This window comes from Atractosteus spatula, chromosome 3 (assembly GCF_055471065.1).
Source record: "Atractosteus spatula isolate fAtrSpa1 chromosome 3, fAtrSpa1.hap1, whole genome shotgun sequence".
Lineage (NCBI taxonomy): Eukaryota > Metazoa > Chordata > Actinopteri > Semionotiformes > Lepisosteidae > Atractosteus > Atractosteus spatula.
In genome coordinates, this window is record NC_142708.1 from 10,575,696 (window position 1) to 10,602,805 (window position 27,110).

Genomic DNA, 27,110 nt, shown 5'->3' on the forward strand with positions numbered 1-27,110 from the left:
ATGTGTAGTTATTCCCCAAAACAAGTAGTCATTCTGACTTCTAGTCTAGTGCTTCGGTTTCTGTAATCATCTGTCTATAAGCACCACATAGTAACATAAGAAAGATTACAAATGAGGTCATTTGTCTCATCTAAGTTGTTTGGTTGGTTGTGGCTGATTAATCCTAGAGTTGCATCCAGTCATTTCTTGAAAGAAGGCATGGTGTCAATTTCAAATAACTTGGGAGAGTAGCATGCTCCAGAGTCTCACAACCCTTTGAAAAAAATATTTCCTGTGTGGTTATAAATGCACCTCCCATGGATTTTCTGCTCTTCCTAATACTCAAGGATCATGTGGCATGACAAGAATTTTAGAGTACTAATATGTGTCATAGGACAGGGAATCCTGAGATTCGTACATGATGTTTTTGGGTGCGTGCTGACAAAATGATGTCTCAGATTTAAAGTCATTACTTTTTCTTTTAAGCCTGAAACACATTTATAATAATAAATAATAAACTTTAATTTATATAGTGCCATTAAAGGTGGCTAAATCTTATTATTGCTTGACACAGAAATTTGTCTGGGATGTAGAAAACGGACTAGAATCACTTTACAGAACGACAACCAGAAACAATACACAAGATATACACAATGAAAATATACAATAAGAGGAGACAGTAGATGGGGGTACTGAATACGATAGGAGCAAAGGGGTATATAACAGAACTAGTTAAGTAAAGGTCCTTCTAAAGCAGAAGGATTTGAGTCTAGATTTGAAAGAGTTCAGGAAATCCTTAGGGATATCCTTAGGGATAGAGTTCCAGAGCTTTGGGGCATAGGAGAAGGCCCCGTCAGCCAAAGGGACAGGCTTGTGAGACAGATAGGAGACCAGAATTAGAAGAGTGAAGGTGTAGAGCTGGACAATAGTAGCCCAGACAGGTACTGAGATGCCAAGCCATGCAGAGCTTTATCGGTGAGCATGAGAATTTTGAGGCCGACACAACCTTGACAGGAAGCTAGTGCAAGGACTCCAGAATAGGAGTAACATGATCACTTGCACTAGACCTGGTCAGGATTCTGGCTGCCAAATTTTGTAAATACTGGAATTTATTCGATGTGGATTTAGAAATCCCAGCGCGTGGAGCGTTACGGTAGTCAATTCGGGAGAATACAGTACGATGTGTTGGTCGGCTTTTCGGCAACAGTTAGAGATAACATAGGACATAGTCTGGTGATATTTCTGAGGTGAAAGAGTGATGTTTTGACAATACGTTGCACATGTGGGTCAAATGTCAAGCCTGAATCAAATATCACTCCCAAGGTTGTCAATTTAGACTGAAGCTCATTTAGACTGAAGTACAGTACTATCTGTAGATAGGGTTACAGCATAGGCTTTACAAAGTTATATTATGTAATAAGTTATATTTGGTGGCTCCAGCTTGATTACAATAAATGTAGACTGAGTCTTTTAGACAATAGTGAGATATGAACACAAGCATTGTAAGAGCTTAAGTATTCTTATCGTTAAAGATCTGAACAGATGTTTGTGCATAGCATCATAAACAAAAGAACAACTTAATAAATTAAGTTATCCCCTTAAATAATTTAACAGAAACAACTAATGTAATTAAAATGAGGGGAAAACCTTGTTCTTTTCTTTGTACTTGTGGCAGATTCTATAAATAAAGGAGTCAATGCTGCATGTTTGAATCATATGTATTTATTGAAATATCTGAATGCAGCTTGCAGTAAGAATGTGTGACATTTTACTTTTCTATTGATTATTTCTCGTAACCGCTGGGGCTACAAGAAAGATAGAATCCCTGCCAACAGCAACTGTGCTCTTATATAAATATGATATTGTAATCTAAACAAAGCAAGAATGAAAACAAAAGTGAACTTTGGCCTTCAGCATTTCCAATGTACGGAAATGGGCAACATGGAAAGAGGAATCAACAAATTGCAATGTGATACCCATTATAAGTTCCAGGTTAAGTTCCTCAACATTTTCTGCAAAGTAATGCAACAAGGCACAATTGGAGCTACTATAACTTGGCATTGTTTTAAAATATCACTGTCAGACATCCTATGACCTAATGGCAAGACAGAAAAAGGAGTGTAGGAAAGGATTGCAATGAACCTTTTTTGTTGGTCAAATTCAATCAAAATTAAGTCTGTGTAAGTTGCCGTCTTTCACAGATGCAAAAACGTGGTGTCCGCATACACGCTATTCCATAAAACTAAAATGAGGAATGCTAGCAAATATGAGGAGGTGTTCCTATAGGGAGCTTCAGCTGGAGAAGGCTCAGATTCCTTTTCAGGGCGGTCCATGAGGCTCAGACTGGAGTCTGTTATGGGGGGGAGCTGGCCCTTTGACCCAGTCTGCTCTGATGACATTGTGTGCCAGGGAGATCACAGGTGATGCACAGCTGGACTCCCAGCTGTCCTGCATATTCCAGCTCTGCCCCTCCCAGTGATGCCTACACTTTTTCTGGAGTACAGATGTGAGGGGAGATGTGTGGGGACGGCAACCAGCTGTCTATGCTGCTAAGGCTCCTCACCATTCCACAGCCCTTTAATCCAGGCATTGTAGCTGCTGCACTTTCTGCTCATCGAGGAAAATGATTACTAAGCAAATTATAACCACAAGATGAAAGTTATTTAAAATGAACCTACTTATAGGTTTAAAGGAATACATAGTATTGCATTTTGCAAGCCAGATAATGGGAAATTCCATCATTTTCGTATACAGTAAATAATGGATAGCCCCACATAACTGCATTCACTCCAGGGGAACCCCTGATATTCTTGCAATGTCACCATGAGTATTACAACCGTCTGTTGATCCAGGGCTCAGCCAGAGGGTCAGGTTGGTTTTTCAGGTAGGGAGGAGTGTGTACAGTTATATAAAGCCCTCATATTTTAGTCATACTTTCAAGCGAACAAAAAAAATGTGAGCAATCCAAGAACAGTACATGGCAGAGAATTTCAGTCCTCTAGGTGCAAGTAGCCTGCAGTAATATACGAAAGGCAGGACACATAGTTGACATTACTGTTCTGTTTGTGGCTTTAGCAACTACTTTTCCAACTGTTTAGGCAAAATAGAAACGACTGGATGTTTTTGAATAGAAAGAAGGAAAGTCAAAGTGCCCCACCCTGACACCCACAATGCCTCAGAGGCCAACATTCCAGTGTCATGTCTACAGAACTCTCACCCTGCTGATCATTGCCTACCAACACTAACAAAACACCTTTTCCTGCTGAAACCAGAAGGGTTGGCTAAGGAAAGGCTCATATTCTCTGCATGGTTTGCAGTCTGATGGTTTTACTCATCTGACATTTTCTCTGAGCTAGTGGAGTGCTCACACTGTTTGTCACACTGCCTTAATGACTTTTGTCTGTCGAATAGATTTGAGGAATTCAATCCACTATGAAAAGTTGGAGTATAAAATGGGATTGTGGGGTTCAAACCTCAAAGCAGCATGTGTTGTTACACAAAGTATATTTAATTGCAGTAAGTAAGTAATTGCATATTTTTCAGGGTTAATATTAACCATTAACCTAAGACTGGTAACCCGAGTTGTGGTAGCTCAGATGGTAAGGCTGTCTGGCTCCTGTGCACCTCCACTTCCAGTGTCAAATGGTTGAGAAATATGGTGGCCCTTGCCCCCCCCATTCCCCACAGGCCTTTATGGCCTGAAAGGGGACCCACCTACCTTATGTAATGATATTATATTTTATATAATATTAGTTTAATTAACTTACCAGTTGTGTTACTTTAAACAAATGTTTCTGCCAAGCCAAGTAGGAGGAGACATCTGAGCAGACCCAGAACATGCAGGAGGGATTATATCTCTCAGATGCCTTGGAACACCCGGACATCCCTCAGGAGGATTTCTCAGCCTGTTACCACCATAACCCTCACCAGGAGTAAGCAGTTTTAAAATAGATGGTTGAATTGATAATGCATTACACACATCATCCAGTTGATGCCATCCCTATTATTAAGCATTTAAGCAAGATTGTGGCAGCATTATGTTAAAACACTTGCAGCTGTAATTGTTGACAATGGTGATTTCACCAAGTATTGACTCAGAGATTAAATACATCTAGAATCAGTTTTTAATTTATGATTTTTTGGTTTCTGCTGAAATGTCAGTTTTTGCACGCATTTAACTTATTTCATATTGACTGTGATGAGGCGAAAGCATATTAAGGAAATGTTTATGTGAGTCAACTTGCCAAAATAGTGTAATCCATCACTCATATCTTGCAGTCTTCATTGTCACTGTTTATGTGTAAAGGTTGTCAAAGCAGGAAAGGAAATACAAAAAGATTTTCATACTTTTTAGGACAGAGCAAACACCTGGTAATAGACATGTATTAAATGCAATTAATAAAAATATGCATAATAAATATCAAATGGTCAAAATGGAGAACCCAGGTAAAAAGCATATAACGAATTATAACCACAGGTAAAGAAAAGGATACTAGAGAGGGGTTTTGCAATGGAGGCTAAAATTAATAATTACAAGTTATTTTATATTTTATTACAAAAAAAGCAAAAGGTTCATCAAAATGTATCCAAGATAATAATGGGTAACCTCTAGACAAATACAAATGAAGGGAAATGGCTGATGTATAGTGTCAGCTCTGGTGTTTACAAAGAAGAAAAGCACTCAACAAATATTTGGATAGCAAAGCTAAAAGTGCAATGCTTGCTTTACAGTGAAGCAATTTGTACTGTATGTGTGATCATGAGACTAGTGTGAATAAGTACAATACAATATGGGTTTTAATTTTGGAGTGTGTCCATTCATACATGTATCCAACCCAATGATTTCAAGCGATCATAAATATTGTCACATTTACTATTGCGGAAAAGTATTTTGTTGCTTAACCTTTTGAGGCAATAACTACATGAATAAGGCAACCCTACTGAGCTTGCAAAACTCTTTGTCAAATTGTTTAAGTTTTTTTGGGTGCAGCCACTTTGAGTTTTTGGCTGTTCTCGGGATGTTTTGACTTTAATTTGTGCATCATCATGTGAAATGCATTCTCAAATAGTTTGAAAATAAATGTAAAGATTGACCTATACAGTATCCTGTAAGACTTTTTTTTTTCTCCTGATGAACTCCTGGCTTTGGTGTATTAGAATCATTGTAATGCTGTGTGGTGAATCACCCAACAATAATTATGAATGCATTTTTCGTCTACAAGGGTAGACAAAATCTTTTTGTAAACTTCAGAATTCATCCTGCTGCTGTCATTACTAGTTACATCACCAATAATGATGAAGGCAGTCTAATAATGTCTGTTCTTCTAGTTCACCTTTTTTCTTGTGCCCTGAAGTGCCAGTTCTGGGGTAATTGGTGTATACCTCTGAGCAATTAGAAGACTGGATGCAAAATTTAAGATCCTCAGGGACTCACCTGTGAATTTCCGCATGGCAAGTGTGGAAATCTACTGTAATTCTAGCTTCTGTGATTGATTTGGAGACCACAATAAAACATGACCAAAAGCAATATTCAAGGATAAAAGAGCACCATGGTACTGTAAATACATACATTTTATGCATGTCCTATTATCCCTAAATGAGTTAGAGAAAAAATAAAAATGCACAAGAGCTACAGCATTCCATTTAAGCACTAAATCTGTGTGTATAGGTTTGGTTTCCTCCCACAGTCCAAAAACATATTGGTAGATTAATTGGCTTCTAGGAAAATTGCCCCTGGTGTGTGTGTGTGTGTGTGTGTGTGTGTGTGTGTGTGTGTGTGTGTGTGTGTGTGTGTGTGTGTGTGTGTGGATGTGTTTGTGTCTCTGTGTGTCCTGCGATGGGCTTGCTGGGTAAGGCTCCCCTATGACACTTTACTGGATAAAGTGGTTAGAAAATGGCTGGATGCATAAATGTCTGTATTTTCTCCTTCGGTTTTTACTTACATAGTAAACATTCTCTTAATGGAACTTCAGGAGCAGGTCAAACCCTAACCTTGACCTCTTCACTTCCACAAAGTAAAGGTATCAGGGTATTCCCGCACACCCATGTGCGCATTGGTACTTCACTTTCCTCCTTCCAAACCATTAAGGCCGTTGTAGCAGTTCCGTGGTTCATCAGTCTAGAAAAGAGGGAGAGGGTGGTCCAGATAGGCTTTCTCTTGTGGCCCAGTTGATGCCACAGAATATTCTATTCTGCATTATTCTGTCTTAATTAGAACGTGACTGAAATGCCAGTAACTTAGTAACCCAAACTTATTAATTGCAGTGCTAGATTTACCAAGGTACTTGTTAAATAATGACTCACATTGCATGCCTCATAAAGATTATGAAATTTTCCGTTGATTGTCAAACCTGAAATGACTCATTCTAAGGTGCCATCCAAAATGCAATCCTGTAAATCAGAAAGTGATTACAAAGTATATAGAATACATAACTTTATGTTGTTGAGCAGTACTGTTCAATACAGATAATTGGACTAGCTGAGCAGATCCTCACTGTTTAAGAAGTCATGAAGTGGGCTCTCCCGGACCACAAATTCAATTAAAATTCATATTTCTTTCACCTAAAGAGGTTAGAAAAGATGTTCGAGTGGGCTGCTGTACCAGTGTGCATGAGCAGAACGGAATGAGAAAGGTAGAAAGCCACAAATAAGTGGAGAAATTTCCTTAAAGGTAATAAGATGATTATTGAGAGCTGTGTGAAAGTGTGAAACCGCTTTAGGGATGATTATGAAATTAATGGAAGTTCTTAAGTGAAGTTCAGGAAGGATGACGACAACCAAGCAAGAAATGGCATGTCCTTTCTGTTTTGAATCGTAATCATTCCCGTCAGCATTTCTGGTTAGCTACATCCAGTACAGTATATCACATGCATAAGTCCTCTTTTTTGCCTTTTGCGTCCAGCATCCTCATTTCACCACATATCCACCTTTGCAGCTAGCCCTTGGTTAACACCTCATTCTGTATGAGAGGCTGGACCTCCTCATCCTATGACCAGGTACACGTAGCTGTTCCCAAGCCAAGGTGGCTAAACTAAACCAAGTGTCAATATACTCAAACTACTCCATAAACACCCTGAAACGCATCTAAGTCTTGGGCATTATTCCTTGTAAACTGCATGTTCATAGTCAGGCGTATCATTCTTAAACTAGGCTCACACCTTCCCCAGTTCTCAATCATAGACTCTTTTTTAAATTTCTCCATTCATATACAGATTTCTACTTTTGGTCACCTTTTCAACTCCCCCTACCCATTCTCACAGTATCTTTCGTTTTTCTCCCCATTAACCCCTTTGCATAATACTCCTGCTCTCTCACACCACTCCCCACTTGACTGAGGGAAGTTTTTTCTTCTTCTTTGTACTATTCAGTATGGTAAATGTCGACATTAACAAAAATACAGGGAAACACATTTTCTGCATTCCTAAAAGGGAGTGTGGGTTCATGTTGTATGTGCATTTTAAAAAGTCTTGTAATATTTTTGGTAAATGTCAGTTAAAATATTTTCTGCTTGAAAGAGGAATGCAGTCCTTGTAATAGATCATTAAGTACATACTCTGCATACGAAGACAACTGGGAATGTCAAGAATTGCAAATATCAAAGTGGCCTCACAACGTCGCCTAATGTTTAACCTGAACAGGTGATAAATTAAGACACGTTGAACCTTGGTCTTTGCTCCCACAGCAGATCAATGAGTCCTCAAGATTCTGAAGCTTTGGGACTGGGAAAAAAACTCTTCCTGTTTCATTACACTTATGATATTATAATGTTCAGTTCGTTAATTTATGTTTTGTGGTTTAAATAATCGGCCAAAGTTCTTTATTTAAAAGTTTTGGTACGTGTTTTTAGTCAAGGTTTTTGAGTGGTTGTGAATATATTCACAAATTATGAATTCATTGCGCATTATTGTCTACACTAGCTCAGTCTAATTGAAAGCCAAGAATGATCAAGCTAGTTTGCGTTTGTGAGGATAAAGCACATGCAATTTGCACGCTGTAAACCTGGCTTGCTAGGGCCGCCACCATTAAAATAAAATAGTTTTATTCTCAATTACTATAGCACTTAATTTTGGCTCTTGTAGCAAACTACACGTTATTTTAAGAGAATTCCTTCCAGTCAACATTTTTCTACATCTTACTACTTTATACACAAGCTCTTTGCTCAAAACGTCAGAGCTGGCCTTCACAAAAAAAAAACTCCATCGGATTTCCCACAGAGGTCTTGCGTAGGGTATTTTTTAAGGGGGCGTTTTCTGATACAGTACTGCATGTCTGTTTTTATTAACCTTGGAGATCTGCATCTCACCGTTTCCAAGTAAACTTTAGCTTGAATCACCTGTCTACATTTTTTTGGTGTACGGTATTTGTCAATTACGTAAAAGGGCAGGACATGTACTCCAGGTGGCAATGAAAGTCTATTTCCCAGGTGTAGACTCCACCTTCGCGATAATGGCTCGATGAAACCTTTCTAGAGAGTCTTAAGTCTGCAGCCATCCGAAGAGCTGAGACGTTGCGAGGGACTTTAAAGGTACTGTACAGTATGTCAGACTTTAATGCGTTTTGTACGATACAGGACCAGTAGTGACTTCCCCACAGCACATAATTGAAAGTACTGAGGGAATGTGCAGGGGGAAACTGTTGATACCGCACACACGATTTGGGAAGATTAATTTAGATGAAAGGATACTCCACGGAAACTGGAAAAAACTTCACAACTGACCCGTTTTTTATTCGGTAGGCACATGTTCAACAGATGTCTATTACTAACCCGTCTACGACCACGCTGAAATGATTTCCAAATTAATTGCTTTGATGTTAATGACAGACGTCATTTCTGCTCTTTAAAATCTACAAAATCGTGCGCCTGTTCTTTGTACATCTAACATTTCTGGTAAATGTATACCCTTTAATGATGTGTAAATACTGTATACTATATATGTTCAGCTTTAGTGGGCATACCGGTGACGTTCGTGTATTGTCATTTTGTTTAAATATTTTAAATATCTTTCTCCTGATTGTTGCAATTGAAATTGGTCAGTATTCCCTAACGTCTCAGACAAACTGATGCTTTAATATTTTAAAATAGTATCTTCGGCGTCAAAGTGACAAGTCACTTTAATTTTACTGCTATTAAGAATGTTTTTCTCGTGGATGGACAGTATAGATAAACTCGAAACTTCGTAATTCAAAACGAACGTTCTTCGACTAGAAATAACTTAATAATATAAACATAAATCCCAAGGTTTCTGATACTGTGTTCTTGATAGAAGGCTACTGTAAAGTTTTAAGACCTTTAGCTGCAATTGAGGAAGGTCAGTGGAAAACTTAGTTTCTAAAAAACACCGGGCAATTATTGATTTATATACTGTACGGATGTTAGCGTTGTTCTTTTACATGATGGAGCTGTGATGCAGTGAAAGATTATGAGATGCTGCACTGTATGTATTATTTGCATAGTATAGTGAAAGATGGGATCTTTTGTGAAACCAAAAAGACTTAGGATTTACCAAAATGACTCCCTTTCCTAAGGTTTTTGTTTTATTCCAAGCCCTTTAGCACTCCAGTTTTCTCCTGTTAATTGGTTTCTATGGGAAATGTTAAAAAGTTCAGTGAAATGCATCTCTATATGCAGAGCTAGCGATGCATGAAGAAACTGATGCATTTAAAATGAGCTTGTGGGAAGGTAATGCAGTGAGTTAAGGTCCGGAGAGATTTTCACAAAGTAAACACTTACTGGTGGCTCTGTGATGGCTGACAATTATAGACCCATCCATCTATTATCAGAAAGCCACTTATTCCTGGTGAAGGTCCTTGTACTTAAAAACAAGTTATGAAAAAGGGTCCTTTTGTGGATATCAATGTAAGGTGCTGTCTTCTGACCATCGCGGTGTGGGAAGTTGTTAATTCAGTTTGGAGATAATCTTCTCCTCACTCTGTCTCACAAACATGTGGCTTTATAGGGAGGTAGAGATTTAGTTCCTTGCAACAATTGGAAATGTCTGTGTAATTTTAATCACTCCTAGGACCTCTAGGTACTGTATAAAGGTCTCTTCTGAACATACAGTTTTTACAAACTAACGTATACTTAAATGTCATTATTTTTCCAGCAGAAATTAAACTCAGTGGCTCAAAATCCTTCTTGTTTGTAGTCGCACAAAAGTGATATATGAGAAATGAAAACTATTTTAACAGGATTTGTGCAAATAATGTGCTACCCTGAAAAACTAATTCAAATTGGTGAATTCTTGTCTTCCACACAGTGGAGCAAGCTATAACTGAACAAACCTGCTGAACTTGAATAGGCGTTTTTTTTCTGACAGCTCTTTAACCGAACATGTGAGGTAGCAGTTCATGTATTTTTTTAATAACACGACTAGCAGTAGCAGAAAAATATTGTAGCCTGCATATTTATTTTCTCTTTTACTTATACGCATTTTATTCTGATTTCTAATTAAAGAATAAAGGGGCATATATTAATGAGAATGAAAGATGTTCCTGTTAGTTCATGGAAAAGGGGTTCTTGAAACCTATATAAAACCAAAAAATGTATTAATGGTTTGATGATTTATGGTTTGATTATTCATAGTGAATACTAAGCTTGGTGCAGTGTAACCTGCTAATTTAAAAAATAAACATTATCTTTTGTGAGAACACATGCAGATATAAAAAAATTGAAAAAATCAGCAAAAATCTAAAAGAAACATATGTAAGCAGAAGGAAATCATAATAAAAAAGATATACAGTACAATGAAACATTTTAACATAGCCTTTGACAAATTTGAAACAAATTATTATTTTTTAATTGAAAATTCCGTGTACTGTCCTGTAAGTCTATTGTATATGAATAATCCACAAGGGTATAATTCCTCTTAAAATGTCATATTTGCTTGTTGTACCATCTAATGTCTTGGGGATTTAAATGTTCATTTAAGCTTAAGATTGATGCTATTCAATTTTATATAGATTCAAAACATTGAAATGTTAAATATTTGACCAGCAAACAATACTAAGGGAAAGTACGGATCTGTCTGTTGTAAACGGGCCATTTAATTTACTTGGATTTGTCGGTCTAAGTTATGGCTTTTATATCAAAGTCAAACTTCCTCTTTTTTAAGGTATTGCCCACTGCAACCTATCAGTACAGTTCTGCTTCACTTGAAGCACCCCCAATAGATGACTACAATTAAACAAAACTGCATTTCCTTGTCAGTCAGGTGCTGCAACAGAGGTGTCGACAGGACCTTTTCTAAAATTGCCTTAACCTCACCCTGGAAAAAACCACCACCCTAACATTTGAGAAGCAAATGTTGTTTTCTTGTCCTTCAACTACGGCACTTCTGTTCCACTGGCAAATGAACATTATTGTGACAGATTATATAATGGTCCCAACTTAATATTACTTTTGAGACAGACTCATCACTTGGGAACGCCATTTGGGAACTACAAAAGATGACTGATTTAAAACTTCATTAAAAACATTGTATAAGCCTTACAAACACATTGAACTCATTTTTTATGTTTGCATTTGTCGTGAATATTTAGCATTCAAAATGCATTGGTTTCAAAGAAAGTATAGAAAAAGTAGACACATTAAGTTCAATTGATTTTATTGCCAGTGTCCTAAAGTTTAAAATAGTGTTTGCATGTTTGTTTTATTCTGCAGCCTTATTTGGTTGATAAGTCTGGAATGTTGCAGAGCGCATTCCCAAAATAATAATTGGGACTAGAGCGTCACTAGATCTTAATATGTCCACAGATAAGAGCGCCACTACATAAGAATGCTGAGAATGTAAAGACAATAACCTCAATGTCAACAATTTCCCTTTCTCTCACAAAGTTACCCAGTGAAAATATTGGATGAAAGAGTTATGTATGGAAGCCCGTTTCCGCTAGGAAGTAAAAAAAAACGCGTTATGGTATCTCAGAATTGCGACTTGGTATCTCAGAATTGCGACTTGGTATCTCAGAATTCCGGCTTAGTAACTCAGAATTCTGGCTTAGTACAGTTCTTCCCCCTTTTCTTTCTTCTTTTTCTTCAGCTCAGTCTTAAGAAAGTAGTATTGTGATGTCTTGCAAAAACCATGAATTTTGTCATCTATATTTTTTTTCTCCATGTGTGACAGGACAATGGGTGCTACAGTCACTAAGCCTAAGAATATAATAGTGGTCAAATTGAACTCATCTCTATCTCATCTCAAAGAAATTCTATACAATAATGGTCAGGTGGGCCTACTAAAGCAAATACTCCACGGTGTGTATTCATTCCATGGGATAACTCTACTTCTTCAAGTCCTTTGTGGTGCCTCACAATTTACTGATTTTTATTGTGCACCAGACAACTTATTGCTGAAGGCAAATGAGCCACTGCAGACTTCCTTTAAACACTAGTTATCTGCAAGTCTTACAGTGATTAACTTATTTGAAAAGCTTCAGATGTATTGCCAGTTGCCAATGCCAGTTGCTTGACTTTGCAATATGAGGCACTTCTGAATGCCAGAATTCCCTTTCCCTGTTCAATAAACAATAAAGTAAAAAAAATTCTTAAGAACAGGTAATGGCCAATATAAGCAAGTGTTACAAGGTAGAAGTTTTGACATGCTCATTAAATCATCTGTTTTAGGTTGTGCTGTTCTTCAATTGAGCTTGCACGCAATGAGAAGACAGAAAAGTTATGACATAACACAAAAAGCGAGACATAACACGAAAATAAACAACATAAACGAGAGAGCTACACGCGAGACGTCACCAATGAACGGCGCCATCTTGGATTGTCATATAGGGAATGTCTGTTCTTTCCTGTAATAACAGAGGATAAAACACATGGCATTGACCTCCAAGATATTAGTCAATGCTTTTAAACAGTTTGGGACAATGGAAATTTTCTTTCTGATTTTGTGTCATTTTTGGATGTGTCTTTCTTGCCCTATGATGGCTTGTCTGTGTACTCATTATGGATATGTACCTGTATATAAATGAGCTCTTAGCTTTTAATGAGTGCTTGCTCATACCCACCATGACCCTGGCGGGTAGTTCTTGTAAGTTATATGTACATATTGTATATCTGAATAACTGGTCAAAGTTAACTACAGAATGTTATGCTGATGAGCCCTAATAATGACAAAATCAATGCTCACAGCTACGGATCTTGACTTTAAATATGCAAAAGAAAGAATGAGAGGTTGTAAGACAGTTCCTTCTCCATAGTATTGTGATATGTCATTAGATAAAAGCTAATTAATTTCCATAATTTATAGCAACTGCATGGTCTTAACACCATGATCCTGGACAATGTTTCTTGTAAGATACATGTACTGTATGTCTGCCAGTGATACAGCAACTACTATTAGAGTATGGTAAATCAGAGAACATGTAGCTGTAGGAAAAGGAAAAGGCATAGATTTGTTGAAAAATTTATCTGTTATCTGTGACAGTGATAACAAAGACACTGTTTTGATTTGCTAAAGACAAGCAAGCTCAGTGAAACTGTGGATGTTGTATCTTTCGTCCAGAAAATAATAATCATTTTTGTTTACTAAACAAAATAACAAAATGGCCTAATCTGGGACTTGGGCAGTCTGAAATTTAATTTATTTTTTATATTTGCAGTGATACAAAGGGCAGGTCTAACCCCATCTGTTAAAAACTGTTCAATCTTTCCTGGCTTGTGCCACTCATGCCATTTCTTAGACAGGATTTTAAAATATGGGAGATGGTAGCAGTATTTTATTACAATTATGAACCTAGGCCTATTTGAAATAAACATTGTTATCCCCATTATAACATTATTAAAATGTCCCATCTTCAACAGTAAAGATGTTAACCTACACTGAGTCACTGAAGTTCATAGATGGGTATGAAGACCTGTGATTGTCTTGACAGACACAAATTATTTGACATTGTGATGGGACAGACTGAAAATCAATTGTGTTTCTTCGTCCAAGATCTAAATAATTCCATAACCACTGTTTTGAAAGTAAATAAAACTCTTATAACTGTATACCATTTTGTAGAGAAACTATATCAATTGTTCCTAAAAAGTCACTGGAAACTTGTGCCTGGAAACTAAGAACTTCTGATAACCATACGTTGACATACTGTAAGTGACAGACACTAATTTTATGTTTGTAGACAATAAAAGAGGAGGCCACTTGGTGGCCATCAGTCCCTCTTCCTGGTATTGGCTGAGGTTCCTTATATCCTGTCCAAAGGTTTAGACAATTCTGGGAAAATAATATGACAGGAGCTAAGTAGTATTTATATTTCTTAGAAAATAAACAACATTAAAATAAAAAAAACATGAAGACGGATTGAAGACATGTTGTTTTAGTTCTTGATAGACAGCATAATTTTCATTTTAATTTAATTTTATCTGCGGTTTGTTGTGTTTTGCTAAGCTGAGATAATGATTGTAATCATTATTTCAAGTACTGGAACATTTCTTCCCCCAAGTCAAACAACTGACATCTCAAATGGAATGATTGCCAACCCAGTGGCCCTCAAGCAAACCCCTTTTTGACAGCTTTAAAAACACACTAGCAAAATATTACCCAGCTCTTGAACGTCAGTGCCTTTTAGCCAGTTTGACGAGGAAGAAGAATTTCCTTGAAGGAAACTATAACACCAGGTGTTTAAAAATATAGGTGTAGGCATGACAGACCTGCTAACTTTGTTAGGAAAGATTGTCTGCAAAAGAGTTACAATCAATATAAGATCTTTACTTATGGGATGGGATACTGTGCAGTTCATCCCTTATCTTTCTGTACCTTCTCACTTTGATTGGGGACTCAAAATGATGTTTTAGACTAGTGCTGATAGTGGTAATCTAGTAATAGGACAAAGCAGTATGTTTTGTGTAAAGACAATGAGCAAATTTCAGAAAAGATCTTTCAATGTCATATCTTGGCACAAGTCAACATTATTTTTTTGCCTGCTCAGATGCAAACTTGTTGCAAGAATGCACAACTTTTTGGTTAAACCAGCGCTGTTTTCAGTCAGGTTGTATAATTTGAGCGATGTTCTTTTTTTTTCACGTAGAGATTAAGTACCTTTAATTGCGATAGGTTTAGGTTTAATGCTACAGCAGAGAACACCTACATAGAGGACCATCAGTTCAGCCTAACACCACAATAATTTTCCTGATTCCCACAGCTCCTGTCCTTTAAGGTTAGCGATAGGTTTCAATTATGGTTAAGATTATTGTTTAGTTTAGGAGTTGAGGTCAGGGGATACTGTATGTGTAGGGATGTGTTGCTTTGGGAACTGTGAATATTCCTGGGCAGGGTTTAAGTGGTTGAATAAAGAGAAACTAATAATTTTATGACAAAAGAATTATCCAAAAGGATTGTATGTGCATATCATTTTGTGTTAAGAGCTTTATAAATTTGAAGCTGCTGTTAACATGGTGCCTAACTTTAAATGTGACCCAGCCCTTTTCCTTTTGGAGTATATTAATACTTCAGGCCCTTTCGCATAATCAATGTTTTTCTCCACTACTCTAAACCATTACCTGTAATTCCTGTTGAGACAGGGTTTTCAGTATACTGAATAAGGAAACATTAAAAGCACATTAACATGATGAAGGAGGACTGCCATGCTAGGGAAGCAGCAGTGTGCATTCTTTAATGTGTCATGAAATACCTTGCACCCCAAGTGCCTCTCCTTTCTGTGCTGAAAGGGTTAATTAATTGCACACCTGTTCGGTTTTCTCCTTAGTGTTTCGTTTCATGTTACATTAGGAGCTAACTGGAATTACTGTTTTGCATTATTAAAATGTCTGTGCAGTGTCAGCCTTGATGTTATGTCATAAACGTTTTAATCTGTTAATAAAGCGTTAAAAAAGGTTTGTTACTTGATGAAAAAGGTTCACACTTGATAGATCAAAGATGAGGAGAGATGTCAGGCATATTTCTTTTTTACACGTTGTATGTAAGCAGACACCAAAACATTAGGTTCAAATGCAGTCTAATCTGAGATCTGAAGTCTGTTCAAACCCAAGAAACCTTGGAAGCCTTTTCGCCAAATAAACTTGTATTTTTAAAGGGACTCACATGTTTGCACTTAAACACACTTAATTTTACATTTATTAAAATAATGACTCTAAGAGATCTGAATGATAGGTGTTAATTGTAATACAGGCCAACTTGGATCTCCATTTAGGAAAGGTGTGTTACTTGAACTCCCATTCACATAGTTGTCGTGTGTGTTTCTCTAGGAACTCCTAATAGTGGCAGTTGGCCAATGATGATGTGACTTATTTTATCCTTGTTCTGTAAGTAAAAAGAAATTATTTAAAGTTTACTGAAGTGTATAAACTATTAAATATATACAGTAATGTAAGATGTGAGGGTGCAGTCCTACTTAGGGGTACACCTGGATGATAAGCTGGAGTGGTCTGGTAACACTGACACACTGTACAAGAAAGGTCAGAGCCGACTCTATTTTCTTAGGAGACTCAGGTCCTTTGGTGTGTGTGTGTGGAACACTGCTACACATTTTTTATGAATCAGTGGTGGCAGCAGCCATCTTCTATGCTGTTGTGTGCTGGGGCAGCAGCATCATGACAAGAGATGCAAATATGCTCAATAAGCTCATCAAGAAGGCTGGCTCTGTGTTGGGGATGAGCCTTGACCCCATGAAGGTGGTGGCTGAGAGGAGAATGCTGACCAAGCCCACAGCCATCATGAACAACACCTCTCATCCGCTTCATGGGACTGTTACTGGGCAGCGGAGCACTTTTAGCAACAGACTGCTCCAGCTACGGTGTTCAAGGGAACGTTTCCGCAGGTCTTTCCTCCCGGCGGCTGTCAGGGTGTATAACGCTGCCCTAGGCTAGGAGTGTTAGCCCTTCATTTGCTCGTCTATGGACAGCATGTTGCTCCATTGTACTTTTTGGACAATCAATCTGTATAAACCTATGCACATTTTGCACACATTCTATTGTTTTTACAGTGACTATGATCATCATATTTTGCACACACCTATGTATTTATTTTTATTTATTTTATATTTATTTTGTATAATTTTTCATCTGTTCTGATATCTGTTTTTGCTTGTCTTGGGCTGGACTGCTGTAACACATCAATTTCCCTTCAGGATCAATAAAGTCTTATCCGTCTATCTATGTGTGAAATAGCAGCTTCTGTTCAAATAGTTCAGGGGTGAACATGTTTTGGCACCGTCATGACAAAAAATGCTGTCTCATAATTAGTAGTTCAAAAATGCCTTTGTGCAAGTGGTGCACCTTTGCCTAAGGTGTTTTTGGTCATTCCTATTGATTATGCCTGCCAAGGATACTTATTTTTCTGTCTTCGTCAGATATTTTTTTCTGTTTCTGGTTTTCTTGGTTTTTAGTGTTTTTACATTGTGTGTTGCATTTTTTTCACCTAATGTGATTTGCTTGAATAAGAATTGAATACCTCCCCCTAAACACATATGACAAAAACATTTTGTTAATGGATTATTAGTGTCAGTCGTGTGTCACGTTTGAAATGATTCTTCTTGTTTTCAATGCATAGACTAGGAGACGCACCTTTTCCTTATGCCCAAAGGCATCGCAGCTTTTTAACATACTGACTGTGAAACAAACGGCATGTGTTCTTCATCAGTGAGCCGCACTGAAGCAGCACATCATCAGCTGTGTTGGATGAGATCAAGTGTGTGCATGTGAATGATGTACCGGGTGAGTTGAAAAGCTCAAATGGGACTTTTGCTCTCTTTCAGTGGTACCTTACACAGAAATAATCACAGATATAACCAAATGCAGGCTTGATTATGATAAACCATGTTCATTCTACTTAGGGGTAATTTTCTCATCAATTAAATATTTGTCAGCAGAACATGTTTCATGACAAGGTAACCTACTGACAGGAGACTCTCAATAGAGTTTTTCTGGCAGGGGTCTAATCTCCAAACTGAGACCTACCTTACACTCTATGCAAAAAAATATGCTGCCAACCTTCCTCACTCTCTCATGAAGCTTCGAAAAAGGAACAAACCCCTAAGTATTCTACTATGATTCTACCCATTCTACTTCATTCTACCAAAGGAAAACATTAGTTATGCAAAGAAGTGTTTGGCCTTGTGTGGTTTGTGAGACAGATAACATTTTATATTTTCAAAGTTCTCTTTTTCCAGAGTTAAGCTGAGTAAATTAGGAATGTAAGATATGTTTTAAGCTCATTCACATATGTTTCTTGTGATTAATAACGCTACAATTAATAACATTTGAGAGCAATTCTGATGTGCCTCTACTATGTGCCCTTTTACACTTGCTGAATTTGTGGGTGTAAATTTTATGACTGTGAACCTTTATGCGAGATAAACATGTCAAACCTTGTGAGAGCTCCACAACTTCTCAAATCAGTTTTATCTCAAAGTTCATGGAGAAAACAGCTGAATCCTTAAAAGTGCTGCTCAGGGGCTATGATTGCATGTTTTTATTTGTCTGCTCAGTTATCTTATCAATAGAGGGGAGTTTTCCCTTTGGTTGTTTAGATGTTACATAATTCCTTACTTCTTGAGGGAGGTGTTGTATAGTGATATACTTGGATATACATTACATACCTTACATACAAGCATGCCTTAGAGAAAACCTTTTATGAGTGCTCACACTTTGTACCTTTAACCTTAGAAGGCAGTTATTGTGTACAAATATCTTATACCTTTATAAATCCCCGGGTTCAGTTTTGCTTTTTAGGTCTATAACTCTTTGACCCCTGAAATGTATGTTTTCACAGTTAAGGGGATCAGATCCTTTCAAATTCGTAAGTTAACAAATCCTTGCATCAATAGGAGTTAATAATAAACAAACGTCTTATTTCTGTATAAAATATTGGTAGTGCTATATGGAAACTACTTTAACATAGGGCTGTAACAGTATCTATTGTTGGACTATTGACTTTATTCTTAAACTTGTTTGCCTTTCTCTGACAAACAAGTACCCTAATGGAGCAACATGCTAAACATTGTATGGCCTGGAGCACTAAAGTAAAGCTGTTCCAGGATGGATGTACAGTACTGTGTCTTTCTATTTAGAATCACCAGTATTGTTACATCAGAGTTATGAGATAGGCAATAACACAATAAATGCTGTATAGAATTACTCAGGGTTGATGGTGGGTGTGTAAGATTTATGCCAGTAGTTTTCAAACTCTGGTTCTCTGGCACGTGTCTGCCAGCTGATGTCTAAATCACCTGCATTTATCTGCTTTGCTTATTTAGTCTTTTAGTTAAATTATTTCTGCACTCATTCCTGAGTTTAAAAAATACCTTGCTTCAAGCTTATTGTTTCCAATAGCATCAGCTTACAGAATTTTAAGATACCTCTTCTCTATTACTTTACCCTTATGACTGTAGAGCTCTTAAGTGATTAGTGTGTATAATGAACAGATGATGAACAGCTTTTTTTTTTCCTAGTGCAGAGGTCCTACTGATTACATTTCAGCTAACACATTTGAATTAGAACAACTCTGATTAAATGTTTTAAAGCATTTTTTTCATAAAAATACCCCAAATAAAAGTGAACTCAATTAACCCATGATTATTTATGTGAATGTTACAAAACCAGAAGACAGCAGTGTCCCAGGACCAGGGCTGAGAGCTACTGATTTATACAAACAAGTAGAAACAACAGAATGGGAATTGTGGGTTTGTCCATTTTGAGCTGCGGAGCAATGAAAGGGAAAAGTTGTAGGGAGGAAGAGGAGGTGAGTTTGGTATTACATATAGAATGTATTGCAAGAGGTTCCAGTGGTCCAGAATCATGATAGTGGAAAAGTACCAGTGTGTTTAGGATGAATATTGTGTCAGATGCAGTTCCTGTGCAGGTAGAGTGGGGATTAATAGGTTGGAGAAAAATAAATAATAATAAAAAAAATGTGAATTAACATTGCAAAAAATTCAGTTTTTCTTTACATTTTGAACAACTGTAAGATCTGTGGTTTGGTACACCAAGTAACAAGTGTATTTTCTTTGTTATTGGTAAAAGGTGAGTAGTGCCACCTACTGTTCTCTTGCAAACCATATACAGTACATCTGGTCAAAAATGACATAAAACCTTTTCAAGTCTGTTGAATGACTTGCCAACTGTAGATGGTTGGTAAGAGTACAGCAATTATACACACAATATGAATGGAAACTGGTACAACACTGCTTCCATTAGCACGCAAATCTTTTCTTTAAGGGAAAATGCATTCTTGTCAACATTCTACATATCATTAAGCTTGATATACTTCTTAAAATTGACATTAATATTCTTTAGATATTAAATATCTTTTCATTCACACTTTAAAAAGTTTCAATCGTTATTTTGAGCACAGTTACAATTGTCTAATTAACCAGGAAATGTTATGAGGTCAGGTTTGAAAGAAATCTAAAATGTGTTTATTATGAGGTTTATCAAGTCAATCTAGGGTTACAAACTCCTAAATACTGTACATAGTATTAAGTTGAGCATATTTTTTATTTTTAAAAAGCAAAATAAACTAAGAACCTGACATCTTTCACTACTGAAGCTTATCCAGTAAATATAATACCCATGTTCATAAGGTAAAATTCTTTTTAATCTTTCCATTTCCAGCCTGTCCATTATGCTTTTTAAAATCCATCGTTCAAGTCCCTCTTGCTACAATACCCTATACTCTATTTACCCAGAGAGCAAGCAATCTGAAAGTTCATTCAGAGTGGCACTTAGAGAGCGGGCATTCTGAAAGTAGACACTTGTAAAAGCTATTAAAGTTAATGTTTTCTGGGAAATCACTGAAGCTGTTCGGGAAACTTCTCATTCATGAATGATATGAATACTTATTTATTAGGACTTCCAAAAAGTTCCAAAAAAAGTTCCAAAAAACATTTCTCTGGGTAATTGTTTCTGTGCACAGGTATGATACAGGTATTTTCTCTTCACCTTCTGTAAAGTTGTTGATCAAGTACTGTTACCATACAAATTCTACTTCTTTTCATACTACAGCAATGAAGTGTATGATGCTGTTATATTGGTTTTTAATACAACACATAGCCTAAACATGTCATTCTATCCACATCACAAGAGTTACTTTAAGTAATTGCCTAAAATCCACTTTAAGTCTTAAGCCTATTTTCGAGCAGTACAAAATGACTTTGTATTCATATGATCATTATACTGTATGTCTTTATATAGTTTGATCATTTAGATTAAATACTCAAATTATTATGTGAAATATGCCTAGACATTTAAAATTTATGCCCTCTTTCAAAACCCTGAAATCTGTCGGGTGCAGCTTTTCACTCCTTTGATCCCTTAAATCCCCACTCGGATGTAGACTTGGTTGGATTTCTTGGACCCTTACAGTATCACTAAACTGTAAGTAAAAATCTCATGGAATCAAATCAGGAGATATGGGTGACCATGCTTGTTCTTCACTATGGATGTCAGAGTACCTGTCTGACCAGAATCCAAGTGTCCACACATTTCTGCAGAAAAGTTTTGCTGCATTACACATTTCTAGCTCACTACACTACAGTCAAATCAAATTCTCATTCTGATCATTTTTTTTTTTTACAAAACTGTTATTCCCGATGTGACACCTTCATGAACAGAAACATTGGTGTTGGGTTCCAGAACAACAATTTTAGAAATATAATTTCTGTGATCCTACCCATGAGTTTGTAAATTAGAAAGTTGTGAGCATTGAGAAAGTTGTGAGGTTTATTTATGTACCTCCCTTACATGACCTCTCACTGGTGCAGATGTTGGATAAACGTCTGTTAACCAATGTTGAGGAAAAGACATTTACGGTTCAGCAGCTCTTCAGAAGTTGAATCCACCTGAATGATTTGAACAGCCTGCTGAGACTACATACAAAATCAAAAACATCTGATGTTTTGAAAATTGGCTTTGCCGAGTTACTTAAACTATAATACCCAAAATTATTCCTCTGTGCGATTATGATGTGTAATAATTAAGCTGTTTAATAGTAACAGGTCTTACAGCCTAAATATGGGGAGATGGAATGACATCTGTTCATACCATTTTTCAGGATAAAAAGTATTTTGCAGGTTTTATTTTGTCTCTTCAATGTAAAATTAAACTTTGTTCCTTTGTAGACCATATGCCACACTGAGCTCCCCAATCATACCATTTTTAGGCATTTGTATTACTGGCTTACGTACAACAATGCTTAAGGAATCCAGCCTTTGGACATTCAAACTCAGGTGTGGCTGATTTAAGTGAACGTTGACAGCTCATAGCTATAAAACCAGTCCACGTTGTTCTTCACCTTGTGTAATATCTGAGCTCTGTTATGATGTATTGCTTTGGTATCCTCACTGATGCCCGCCTAAGTATTGATTTTACATGCAAAAAAGCAGTGGATCTTGCTGGAAATATGAGAGTCTTTAAAACACATAAGATGAAATGTAGTTGAACTGGATTGAAAGCTTATTTATTTTAACTTTTACAAATAGAGCACTGTTGAAAAAAAGTGTATAGGCCGAAACTTAAAATTTGGAAGAGGTTACCAGCTGTGTCTTTTTTACAAAATGTAGTATGTCTTTCTTCAAAATTGTGGCTTTAAGCTAATGCTACATTATGGAAGTTTGAAATGTTAAGATTCAGATGAAATGTGAAATGTGATTTGTATTTATGACTGTTAGAAACTATTTAAAAATGCATGTACCCTCTGTTTTAGGAGGGAAATCCTCATTCAGGGATCTGGAAACCAAAACTACAAATGCTCTCCAGCTTTCTTTCAGTCATTGCCTTTGATCTAGTTACATTCCAGAGTACATTATAATTTCTTTTTATACCACATTGTATTTTGGGGGCCATCTGGTCATAAATTGTTCCCTTATTTGAAAGTTTTTCTTCTGACAAATCTGGCGGTATGGCACTGCGGCAAGTTTGTGGATTGATCTGGAATCTTTCTATTGTTTCTGTTTTTTAAACCCTTGTTTTGATGTAAAAATATTTATAAAAAAAGAACATGCTGTGACTTAAACTCTAATCTTCAAGTTTAAAAAAAAAACACTTTCTAGGTTACAAGTAAAGATAAGTTCTGGTTTGTGATATATTCAGGATTTGTATAAAAAGACATAGAGGATGACTTTCCAGAAGTATTTAAGACAGACTTCGCAGTCATAAGACTGAGTAAACTGCATCTCTGGAAAATTCAAGGGAAAGTCCAGGAAGGGCTGGGTTAGTGACAAAGTGGAGATGTTTTCCAGCAAATTTCATAATGTTTTACAATGTCCTTTACAGTGCTCTTGTCTGAACATCTCAGCTGCATTACTCCTCCTACACAGCACAGCAAGGTGTTCCCTGCCCATCGTGAAAAAAAAAACATCAAACAAAAAATTCCCTGGCGAAGGGCCATCCTCGCATTCTCAGTCAAAACCCTAGCAGTCACACCCTTGCTTTCGGCATTTCCTAACATTCTCATGAATTCTCTGTAGGTGATTTAATTGTAAGCCTGATTTTGCCTGATGTTTAAAAGTATATCCACTGTAACTAATAAAAAAAAAAATAATAATAAACTTCCTAACAGGATGGAAGGGAAGCAAAGGGAAAACCTTTGCTTTTCATTTCCAGCAATCTCCATGTATTGTTTAATGTTAAACCTAGAATTTTGCGTGATAAAAGATGATTGATTTTATTTTCCTTTTGTGCAGGAGTTTCATTTAATCATTTGTAACCTGAAGACGTTTTTTGTTCTCTAAAACAATTGGTTTTCTATAACTGTTATTAAACTCCTGCCGAAGACCTTGTCCTAGCAAGGCAAATACATACCAATACTTGTTTAAAGTACAGCTCTGTTTTTCCAAGGCCACACACATGCAGTTGTTCTTTGGTGTTCCTTTTGCTGTGGCGTGAGGTGACCAGAAAAACTGGTTGTTAATTATAATTCTTCTTTCTCCAGTGCGCTCGGCTTTTTTTCGTTTTGGATTCTCCCTTTCAAATGGAATAGCTTCTCACCTGAGGAAGATTTATCTTCGTTTAGAACAGATACTCATCTTCCTGTTGTAAATAAGGTAACAATACATTTCTTATGACAAGCCATTAATTTAGGCAGGAAATAATGGGCTTCTTATCTAATTCTTCTGCCGCTCTTAACCACCACTATTCCTATTTTTTGTCTATGTTTCTTTTTTAGGTCACTTCATATTTCAGAGTACAAAAATGGATTTAATGCGCATGGGAGTAATTTCTGCTCAGATTAGTCAGATCTTGTAAGTAGTGCAAAAGAATTGGCACCAATTTAGATTTAATATCCTCATTTGTAATGCCCTAATTGAACATTTTGTTCAACAGAATACATAATGGGTATTTGTAGGTATTATTTGCTTAATGAATAATTTCTCTGCAATATTATCTGCTCAGTGAAGCATGTTTTGTGTATGTTTCTCATTATAATATTACAGTAAATTCCTGATAATAGGAAGGCCTTTGTGACTTGGCATATGATGAGAGTATAATCATACTATTAGAGGTAAAATCAGAATTGAAGTCAAACGGGGGATTAAATTCATAATAATTGTGTTGGCAAGTTCTGTAGTTGTCGTGCTGTTGCAGTATTTATGTGGCCGTGGCATTCACAAAAAATGTTTTTAGATTTTTAATGTAATGGAACTTGTTTAGAATGTAAAGTGAAAATAATCAGAACAAAAGTATGGTTTTATTTAGCTGTTTTACAGTTGTAGATTATTTAGTATATCTAAAAAAATCTTATTACCTTAATCATTTTAATGATTAGGAAAATGGGAGTGCTATGGTACTATAAGTAAAACAGGAGTACAATTATTCTTCTGCTGCTGTAGTATTACCTCTGAGCTGATCATTTTGTAAAGTTAATACCATGGAAAAACTAACTTGAAAATGTCTGTTGCTAAAATCTGACGTTTGAGCCAAAGGCTGAAATGTATTTTTAGTATTTTAATACCATACATCTTCCTTTAAAATGCAGTAGAAATTTGTGTGTCTACTCATTGTGTGTATGCATGCATGTACATGTACACAGACGCTTGATGTTATTAACTTTCTAATCACGCTGATGTGGCCCGTGTTAGTTCTGATCACCACATGTATAAAGTTTTGCCAGCAGAAGCTGGTAACTACTGCAGCCATTTGGCAGCTGTTACTGCCAATGTGACCTGAAGACAGAACGTTCTTGTTCAGTTCAGTAATTGCTGTTTGTTGTTGCAGTGTTCTGTAGAATTTTTCATTGGCTTTTTTTTCACCATCTTGTCTACATTTTTGGTGTTCTCAGAAAATCTCACAAATCATGCCTGTCATCGGTTCTTGCAGTACCCACCAAGTATGTGGTTATGTCATATAAACTCAACTCCCAGCATGGGTCTCTGTCACTGTTGCAAGCAGAATAAACATGGAAAAAAGAGTTATTATTTCAAAGATTATGTGCGTGTGTTTGGGGTAGGACTAATATTAAAGTACCTGTGAGAATGTACAGTAGGTCTGCTGGCCCAGTTTTGGGAGGCGTAGCTAATACCACCTTTGTGACATATTTCACTGTACTGTATCTCTAATGCTGACGCAAGTTCAAATGATTATTTCTTTTTTTTACCGCTTTTTAAAAACTGAGACACATCATAGCCTGAAGCCAGGAGGGTAATGCAACATTATCTAGGTTAGTGACAAAATCATTTATGAAGAGCATGATAGATCTTAACCATTATTAACTAGAAAGTGCTCTATTCTTGTCTAGACTTGCCTCTTCTCTGCAATGCACACTCCCTGCTACCCTGACCTTGTCTATACACCCATTGCTCTCAACACCTCCTCCACACAAGACCTTCCCAGACAGGGGAGACGCCATAATTGAGCACTCAAGCGGGCAAACAGACTTGGGAAAGTCCTGTTAGTTCCCAGCCTTACAGGCCATGAGCATCGGTAATGCTCATATTCAAATGATCAAGCACTTGTGAACACATAAGGTTGATAAGCACATACAGTACCACCCCACAGTTCAGAACAAAGTATGTCAGGTGGAAGTCAAATCTTCCGCTGTTCCCTTTGAATTGAAAAGCCTGAGCAAATGTAAGTATTTGTGTGATTAATCCGAAATGCTTGTATCACCATAGTATTATATCTTTGGAGTTCCATGTGTTTTGAGGTATTGAATTCAATAGGTGATATGTAACCTGTCTGAATTGGACTGGGGATGTGCTGACATATTTATGGGGAAGGCTGGAGCCTTTCAAGTTCCCATTTAATAAATATTGACTCGTTCTGGAAGAGAAATGTGGATGTACAGTACTTAAAGTGAAAGAATGAGCTGTTCAGTTGACTTTGCCTTTTGGATTTAGTATCCTGTCACAGATGTTTATTGTGTTGCACAGCACCCATTATTTTAATGCATGTTTTAATGATAAATATTTGTTGAAGGCTTATTTTAAAATACTTGTATTTAATTATAATTAATATTAAATGCTTTCAGTCCTTAAATGGTTAGGGACCTATCTATACTGATCCTGTTGTAGGTTTAGCAAAGGAAATGGAATTATTAAGTAGCATATCCTATGGAATGATATGAATTGGTCAGTTGTGTTTTAAGTAGAATTTTAAGGAATTAAATGGCCTTTGGAACATGGATTAGTGTTCTAGCCTTATCACAGAAGGATGAACAAAGGGAATTATTATTATTATTATCATCATCATATTAACATTTACCACTTACATCATTAAGGTAGGAAATGTGCTGTAAATGGTTCTACTGTATACTGTACGTCTTTTAAGATGCAGACCACAGCAGCCTTGAACATCTTTTGTCAAAATACCACTCTTAACTCTTTGTGCACCCTTGAAATTGGCAGGGAAACATAAGCAAGACTGTGTAATTTACTTTAATGTTATTTTTTCTGCATTTAGCCCAGAACACATTGGTGAAGGGAGGAGTGCTTCAGTATGCTTTCAGGAAGCACTCTAACAGTTAGTACAAGCAAAGCAGGGGTCAAGTCAGTGGAAATGAGTAATACAGACTCAGTAAGTATTTCCTGGAAATTAGTTGAGTCCTCCAATGATTATTGTGATCAAATTAATCAAAATTGCATATATCTTTAAATCTGTGCAAAGACGTTTACTGTTATAAATGTTAAAGTAATTATTTAATAATTTTTCACGTAATTATTTATATAATACTTTACAT

At 36.6% G+C, this 27,110-nt stretch overlaps 1 protein-coding gene across 3 annotated transcripts in view; it reads left to right on the forward strand.

Annotated features, from left to right (window-relative positions):
* Positions 1-8,264: 8,264 nt before the first annotated feature.
* The window catches only part of LOC148837396 (uncharacterized), a 53,638-nt gene continuing 34,792 nt past the window's right edge, over positions 8,265-27,110 (forward strand). Inside the window, exon 1 of one of the 3 annotated variants that reach the window (XM_088911571.1) lies at positions 8,265-8,503. The gene's annotated coding sequence lies outside the window, so the exon portion shown is untranslated. Of the gene's footprint in view, positions 8,504-23,904; positions 23,980-27,110 lie in introns of those variants that run through there. The other 2 variants (XM_088911572.1, XM_088911573.1) reach the window with 2 other exon arrangements.